Here is an 8,940-nt window from a genome sequence, read left to right on the forward strand (position 1 = left end):
CCTCATTAAACAATATAATGTCAAATCAGTTACTTTACTTTTTGATTTCTTTTCATTTTTCTTATTTATGTTCTATATTTAAGGATCCAAAAGGACATTATTTTACATTAAATATTATATTTCAAATTAGTTACCATAAGTCTTTTCACCTCTCCTAATATCTCCTATTTATATCTTAATCCCATATTCAGTGTGTATCTAATTTTATGAACAGTTTGAAGTTGAATTTAACTATGGTAGAGTAATACTTTTCCTTGTTCTCTTTTTTTTTATTTATTTATGAAAATGTTTTTGTTTTATAAAGTCTTGATTTGTTGATTGATGTTTAATTATATGAATGGTGGTAAACTTATGTAGATATATAGTAATACTTTTCTTTCCTATTTATTTATCTATTGAGAATACTTCTATTTCATTAAATTTTTATTTGATGATTTCAATTTTTCATATGCGCAATTCAATTGTTTTTTAGGTTGGCTAATAAGTATGTATATATACAAATTCAAGGTTATCTTTTTTTAAAAAAAAAAAAAAAATTTTACATGCACTTATTTTTTGCAAAATATAATTTTTTGGTTCAATAGTGAATTAATAATAATTATATTGTTTTCTTTTCCTTCCAGCATACTCGCATTTTTATTATTTTTCCTGATGTAACTACTAGAGTGTTGTTTTTTTATGAAGTACGACAATACCATACTGTTTTTATGATTGAGTTGTATTTCATAATACAATTATATGTATACAACTTAACAATTTTTTTTGTCAAAATTTACACATGAAAAAATTAAAAAATTTGAATGAGCCTAGGAGGACAAAAGGTACATATACATGTAATTATGATTTATATATGTCATTTGTATACTTACAAGATTGTGTTTATAACAAACAAATAGTATTTTTTTTTTGTAGTTGTACACTATGAAATTGATAATGATTTACTAACCATCCTAAGGAAGGCATAAGTTGATCGAAAAATACTACTCTCCTTCGACAACAACTTCTTGATATGTATGCGTCTGTTAAAAGGTGGAGGCTAGCAATTCAACATGTCACTGATATCTGCATATCTTGTAATAGTCATTTTACTGAACTTTTCTCTCCAGGAGACATGATTATTAACTACTAGAAAAAGGTAATTAATTCAATGAGTAATTATAAGATTTTGTTTTCAGGTAGGACTTTCTTTTTCTCTATAAAGTTACCTGTGCTTCATTTAGTACATCCTGTGAAAGTATCTCATATTTTCCAAAGAATTCTTCTATTTCAAATCATGTGTTTTTCCTTAATTAGTTTACCGACTTTTGTCTTCTGTTAAGTTTCCAATGTCTTCTTCTTGAGTGGTTTCATTCCTTTGGATCTTTATATATCAACATATATAAATCCTAATGATTCTCAAATTCTGATAGAGCCAAGCTTATTTTGAGCCATTCTCTGCAACCTTTCAGATGATGAATGAATTGAAGGTCTATCGGTGATTCACACAAGAAGTCGGTGTAAAAGTGAACAATAAAATTAGAAAAAAACATGGAGTTTCAAATAGATCCCTTCCTTAGCTTGCTGCATAACGTACAACTTGTCTTAGTTTTTTTTAGTTTTCCTAACTCTGATTATGTAATAACACAATCATATAATTGAAGCTCAGTGTTTGACTTCATTTCATGATAGAACAGTTCATCAGTAAAAACCAGTGTTTTTCTTCAAAAACTTACAATGCCACAATCATATAATTGAAGCTCAGGGTTTGACTTCATTTCATGAGTTTTCTCCTGAAATGGGTAGAGTATCAGAAGAAACTTCCAAGTATATTTTTTAAAAAAAAACAAGGTCTGCCAGGCTCACAGGGAGCTAATACTATACATCTAAATTTCATGTTAAAATATACAGAGACAAGATTGTAATTAAGAATTACTTACAGCTTTTTCGTAAGCTTCTAATGACCATAGAGTATTATCGTGATTCCATCCTCCATCCAGAATAAAGGAAGAGAAATATGCACTTGCTAAGATATCTACAACCAGATGAAAAATCTCAGTGAAGTACTTGAAAATTGGATTTATCATAATGTTTGTTACTGCAGATATATACTAAGTAGAATATTTTCACAAGTTTAGCATACATGTAACAAACTCAATTCCAGCAGAAGCACTCTTATATATATTAATCACTGAATACAAGTTATAATGTAGAATACGCACAACAAAGTAATAATACACTAACTAAGGAGAGATAAATCGAGAAAGAAGTAACCAGAAAGGGATGAGATACAAGACCACAGAAAGGAGATGAGAGGATCAGAAAGCCAAAGCTTCACATAATCATTTTTCTCCCCATTCTTCTAACTCCTAGTCCTTTTTAACAAAGTGTAAATGGGCCTGGATCCCAAATAAAACTGGACTTATTGCTTGCTTTCGGCCCAATAGCTCTTGTCAGCCCAATAACTACTTGTGTGACCCTGATATTGATATTGGGTTGGACTTGGTTCATAACAATACTCTCGTCCTCAATAAGAACCTTGTCCTCAAGGTTCGAGTAAAGCCACACGGATAGTATAATGTGGAATCTTTCAAGACTTGAGTGTGTGTAGAGCGCTGCAATAGTGGTGTGAAGTTGAAACCAAATACTGTCAACTTCCAGAATAGAGGAAACAATTTCATTGCCTTTAGAGCATTCCATATTACGAAGTACCATAACAGAAGCCATAATTCTAAGAATTGCCATCTGCTCTTTCTTGCTAAGCCTAATAATTCCCAATACACTCTTTATATTAATATAGTCATGAGCATTAGTAATACTTGCTATTTCATAGTAATAAGACTGTTTAAGATAGAAAGATGATTCGGGATCCCTCAATCTACACTTCTTGTTTACCTCCATGGGTGTTTCACATTGAAGGGAGAAACATTGATGGTTCTGTTCAAGAATTATAACAAGGAAAGCTTGAGATCTTGCAAGGATAGAGGTTTTCATGGCTGCACCAGATGCTTTTCCAAGCTTTGCAAGCTGAATCTGTTTTGCTACAGTGCATTCTTCAACACGTCTATGACCCCCGAAATAGGCAAGATAGCACATAAGCCTCATTATAGGTTTAAACTTTCCACAACTAACCAAGATAGAAGTGTTTTTACTCTCAACGAGCATCGACTTGTGAACAATATAATCATCAACAATTGAAGCATCTTTAACCAACTCAACCTCACTATAAATCATAGACAAACTCCAATGATTATTTTCACAAGCTTGGAATGCTGTAAATTCATACAGTGAAAAATTGGGAGGGAAGTCAATAATTTTATCACCCAAATCCAAAGCGTCACGCATTATCAAAATAATGAATCCATCAGCACCATATCCAACAAGAATATGCTCAAATTCAAGGTCGGGACCTGTAGCATAACTAGCTAGTACACCCTCAGCGCCAAAAAAAATCATGATCTCCTCAAGCGTAGAGAAATTATGTAACTCATGCTCAATCAAGTTCATCGTGGACTTGATGCAGCCTTGTAGCCCTCCTGTGAGTTGCGCTAATAGTCGTTGTAGGAATCGAAATAACTTGGGAAGACGTATAATATCCAAAGGTGCAATTGGTTGGATCTCCCGTGATGCAACTCTTACGAAACTATCATCAAACACACGATTCACCTCAAAGTATGTATCATGTACTTCCGATTCCATCATTACCATCTCATCTGCAACAGTCCACTGACCAAAACTTTGTTGTCCGGGATCCCACACTTGAGTTGGAGAATTAGCATAAGCAATGAAACAAAACATGTTAGTATATCCCAAGGACTGTAATAGATCCACGTTCGTTGTATCTGTACAACTCATTGGATCCATGGAGTTAAAACTTATTCCCGGATCCCATACACAAACATTCGTCGCAGTTCCATGAACAAAGACAAAAGAGGAATTCACATTAGGATTAAATGAAAATTGACACAAGATATTGTAAGCATTGAATCCATCTGTAGATATTCCATGCTCCACAACAAGCATCATTTCATTCGAAGGCATGGTCCTTGGTGGAATGTTATCCTCAATCTTTAGAAAAAAACTATCGAGATATAGATCATTGATTGTCTCAGGCTCCAAGGAAAACTTTGGAAGATATTTGTCACCAAATGTCTCAAATGCAATTTTATGTTTACTAGAGCTAAGATCCAGCGAAGTAGCAGTAATACTGTACCTCTTTGACATATCTCTTCGGGAACATTCATCGAACACTTGGACTTTGCTGCGTTCAGGACCTGGAGATTCTTCATCAAGCATTTTGATTGGAGTCTCGGTTTGCACCTCTGCGACTACCATGGGGCAGCAACTATGAAAAAATTCGTTGAGTGGCAGAATATCTTCCAAATAGGAAGAAGTTTCCTGTACTACTTTAGTGAAAACTCTGGTAGGCATTTCGTCGAACAGATTGTCCACATGACTTGAATGTTCAACAATAAAAGTGCCAACAACTCTGGATGACTCTCAGCACTATCAACACAGTTTGAGTTTTCTTCGGCCAAAGGAGAAGAAATCTCTCTGCTAACGACTGTAGCAGCACTAATCCCGGCATCTTCTACTAGCACCTGTGGAGATATAAATGAACATTTGTCCTCCAGCTTCTGTAGCAAAGCAAGAATTCTGGTAATTTGAGTGTCCACCACAAAAGACTTTGCATCGGTTCGTTTCCAAAAACGCAGGGCTAACTTCTTCTTAAAATGATTCCAATCAAAAAATTGTTTGTTGCGAAACATCCAACGAAACCACTCAAGGGCTTCACCATCAAGATAGAAGGAAGGAAGAGGCAGCCATTGTTCCTCGCAGAAGCCTAGAAAAGTAAAGTACCGCTCCGCCCTATAGATCCAGTCCTCTGGATCAGTGTTGCCACTAAATCTATCTAAAACCACCACTTCCATTAGAGTATGTCGATGAAAGCACCAATGTAACAAACTCAATTCCAGTAAAAGCACTCTTATATATATTAATCACGCAATACAAGTTATAATGTAGAATACGCACAACAAAGTAATAAATCGAGAAAGAAGAGATACAAGACCATAGAAAGGAGATGAGAGGATCAGAAAGCCAAAGCTTCACATAATCATTTTTCTCCCCATCCTTCTAACTCCTAGTCTTTTTTAACAAAGTGTAAATGGGCCTGGATTCCAAATAAAACTGGACCTATTGCTTGCTTTCGGCCCAATAGCTCTTGTCAGCCCAATAACTACTTGTGTGACGTTGATATCGATATTGGGTTGGACTTGGTTCACAACAATACACTTAATAAAATTGTACTTACTGCGTATATGCTATGTCATGGTTGAGTTCCATGTACCAAAATATGTAATTTCTGCACCTAATCTGTCTTTAACGTAATCATATGCTACTTCTAACTATATCTATACAATAAGGGACCGGTGAACTCAATCATGACGAACACTAAGTAACACATTTGGCAAATTGGCAAAGCTGAGAGTGACTAACTAGATTCTGTTCTCAGTCTTACGTAAACAAGATCCATCCATGTCATCCAGAGCGAGTGCCCTTTGGGCATATTTGATGCATTCATCAATATGATCGATGTGGTGGATTATCAGCAACTGTGAAATGGATATACAATCAGATGAACAGATCAACAACAACCACTAAGAAAAAAAACTGAATATACTTGAGATTCTCCTTGGAGAAAAGTAAATTAAGAAAAAAAAAAAGACAAAAGCATCGTACCATATGGACTAAATTCACCCCGTGCATACAGCAGTTCAAGCTCTGCAAGTTGCCATAAAACCATGCTGTCTTCTTTAATCTAAATCAGATAAAAGATGAAGAATCTATCAAATAAAGGTAACGTTTAAAGTATAGAGAACGGAAAATTTAAGAACTGAAGAAGCATCGAAATTACCACTGAAAGTAGTGTTTAGCTCTAGGGTAATCTCTTTTCTTGGCAAAGCAGATGCCGAGGGAAACCCAAGCGTCCAGCAGATTCGGTGCCAAATTAGTCTGGAAGATAAAATTAACAGTAAGAAGGAAACCAAACGCAAGTTCAAACCATGTAATTCTGCTTTCACTCACAGCATTCACTAGATGATGTTCTGCCTCCTCCATGTAACAACCAGGAATTGAATTATACAACTTTCCTTTTGTACACGAATTCGTACCAATTAAACTCATTCTCATGATTACTTGAGAAATTGAATTGAATGTGTTTTTTTCTGGGTAATCCATAAAAGAAATTTACCTTGAGGAATTGAATCGAGGGCGTGGATACACACACCGATTTGATACTCCATATCAGCGATTTTCTCTTCTAAAGTTGGCCGGAAATGTGTCTCGCAATAATCGTAGAGCCATTCCACCATTTCATCGGCTTTTGGAATCCAATCGTTGTATTTCTGATCAGTGGAGGCTTCTCCTTTCTCCATAACAACTTCTTTCTGATCAGTTGGAGTGCTCATCTCCAATTGAAGCTCACTGCAACTTTTGGTGGGAAATTCTGTTTTTTAAGTATAACGTTTTCTTCATCTACTAATTTAACAAATTGTCCTACTACTCCTAATAGTTTTTGTAATATCTTTTCCACCCTTAATGTTTTAGTTTTAACCTTAAGAATCTCATATTTACTAGTATTTGAAGAAATCTCTGTGTCCCACTTTCATTTTTTTATTTATAGGAGGTACGAATATTATAATAATCTGTTGTACAAAGAGTTACGTATGAATTATATTATCAATGATTTAATTTAGCCTTTCATGTTGATGGGTGTATGATAATTTGGATATTTTTCTATCTTTTACATTTTGTTGGATATCTGGCTTCCACTTCTCTACTCACATGTTGGTTAACATATATCCTCCGTACGCTAAAGATAGCAAGGTATGATTGTTAATTATTTGCTATTGATATTCTTCTTGCTTTGTTTTGGTCAAGAATGAAATGTAAGGTATAATAATTTACTCCCTCCGTTTCAAAAATAATGTCCTAGTTTGACTTGAAACGGAGTTTAAGAAAAGAAAGAAGACTTTTAAACCTTGTGGTTCAAAATTAAAGTTATGTCAAATGTACCAAAATGCCCTTTAATCTTGTGGCCTTAAACATGTCATGTGGAAAGTTGAAGTTAAAGTGTTGCCAAAAAAGGAAAGGGTCATTCTTTTTTAAACAGACTAAAAAGAAAATGAGATCATTCTTTTTTAAACGGAGAGAGTAGTATTTTAAGAAAAAATCTAGGTACTAACGTGTTTCATTAGTTGAATTACAAAAATACCATCAAATCATATTATACTAAATTACCTTTTAAACTAAAATAAAAAATTCTACAAGCTAAGTTTATGGCAATAAACAATTTACAACTTTTGACTAAACTCTATGAATGAGTACTAATTCATTCATCATAACACTACTAAAAAACTATCAAAAAACGACAGCCAAAAGCGACGGACTGCATCACATTTTTGGTCAAAATCGACGAAAAAGTGACGCAGTCACTTTCGTCGTTTTTTAGCTCGACACTTTTCAAAAAGTGACGGACTGCGACGCTTTTTGACTATTTTTTTTAACAAAAGCGACGGACTCCGTCAATTTATTTTAATTTTCATCTTTTTTAATTTCCAAAAGGCGACGTTGTCCGTCGCTTTTCTTGAAATTTTATTTTTGAAAATCCAAGAAAAGCGGCGTACAAAAGGACCATGTCCGTCGCTTTTCTGGAAATTATTTTTTTGGAAAATCCAGAAAAACGACAGACAAAACACGCTGTCCATTGCTTTTTCTGCACTTTTTTTGACAGCAGAAACTGGCAGTTTCTGTTGCCCCCTGCAAATGCAATTCAATTCAATTCTACACTATTCAGTCCAATCAAACACACACAATTCAAGTTCAATAAGATTTTCAAGTACTACAAAATTCTAATTAAGTTCAAATAAAATTCAAGTTCTAATAAGAATAAAAATTAAGTTCTAATAAATTAAAGTCAACAACATTTCAAGTTCATATTCCTAATTAAGTTCAATTTATAGTAAATTCAAGTTATAATTAATTATAAGTTCTAATTAAGTTGTAATTCAAATCCCTAAAATATCAAATTCAAACTAGCTAGCTAGTGTCCCAAATTTAAACTATTAGTCCTAAAATATCAAATATAATTCAAACTATTAGTCCTAAATTTCAAATTCAAACTAGTCTTAAAATCACAAATTCAAAGTACTCCTAGAATTCAAAAATCAAACTAGTGCTAAAATCTCAAATTCAAGCTATTAGTAGTCCTAAAATCTCAATAATAATTCAAACTAGTCCTAAATTCCGAATTCAAACTAGTCTTTAAAATCACAAATTCAAACTAGTCCTAAAATCCCAAAATCTAACTAGTGCTAAAATCCTAAATTCAAACTAGCTAGCTATTCCTAATCCCAAATTCAAACTATTAGTCCTAAAATCTCAATAATAATTCAAACTCTAGTTAGTCCTAAAATCCGAAAATCAAACTAACTCAAATAATACCCAAATTCAAACTAATCTTACAATCCCAAAATCAAACTAATTAACTCAAGAAATACCGAAATTCAAACAAATCCTGACATACCCTAATTCAAACTAACCCTAACATTAAAATTTTCAATTCACAATCAAGAAACACAAACTAACAATCAAATAATCCCTAATTCAAACTAACAATCAATAAACACAAAATCAATAAATTAATTACAATTAAATAACTAAAAATATCAAATTGAATTTTTTTTATAATAAATAAAACCCTAACCTTAAAGGAGAATGAGAGAACGAAGAGAGAGGGGGAAAAGGCGGCAGCGGCAACTCCGACAGGTGAGGCGGCGGTGACAGCTCCTCACGATCGACTCCAATCGGCGGCAGGTGAGGACGGCGGAGTGGAGAAGGAGAGGAGAGAATTTGAGCAATGAGAAATGGGGGAGAATGGGGAATCACGTCTGTATGTATCAT

Source organism: Solanum stenotomum, chromosome 12 (genome assembly GCF_019186545.1).
Source record: "Solanum stenotomum isolate F172 chromosome 12, ASM1918654v1, whole genome shotgun sequence".
Classification (NCBI taxonomy): domain Eukaryota; kingdom Viridiplantae; phylum Streptophyta; class Magnoliopsida; order Solanales; family Solanaceae; genus Solanum; species Solanum stenotomum.